The sequence below is a fragment of the Panulirus ornatus genome, chromosome 5 (assembly GCF_036320965.1).
Source record: "Panulirus ornatus isolate Po-2019 chromosome 5, ASM3632096v1, whole genome shotgun sequence".
Lineage (NCBI taxonomy): Eukaryota > Metazoa > Arthropoda > Malacostraca > Decapoda > Palinuridae > Panulirus > Panulirus ornatus.
Window position 1 is genome coordinate 31,830,294 of NC_092228.1, and position 630 is coordinate 31,830,923.

A 630-nucleotide genomic window follows, 5' to 3' on the forward strand; every position below is an offset into this window, starting at 1 on the left:
TATATATATATATATATATATATATATATATATATATATATATATATATATATATATATATTATCCCTGGGGATAGGGGAGAAAGAATACTTTCCAGGTATTCCCTGCGTGTCGTAGAAGGCGACTAAAAGGGAAGGGAGCGGGGGGCTGGAAATCCTCCCCTCTCTTTTTTTTTTTTAATTTTCCAAAAGAAGGAACAGAGAAGGGGGCCATGTGACGATATTCCCTCAAAGGCCCAGTCCTCTGTCCTTATCGCTACCTCGCTATCGCGGGAAAGGGCGAATAGTATGAAAAAAAAAAAAAAAGAAAAAAAAAAAAAAAAATATATATATATATATATATATATATATATATATATATATATATATATATATATATATATATATATATATATATATATATATATATATATATATATAGTCACTACAGAAAACACTAGGCAGAGATGACGACTATTATTAGCTAAATATTCTCTTGAATGATCCAAGATACTCGAAGGACGATTATAAAGTCAGTGTATGCTACTGCACATTCTCACAGCGTGCTGCTGCTGCTGCTGCTGCTGCAGAAGCTTTGGGGGAAATTAATTTTGCAGGACAGGAGGCGCCAACGCCACCCACCCTCGCTGCT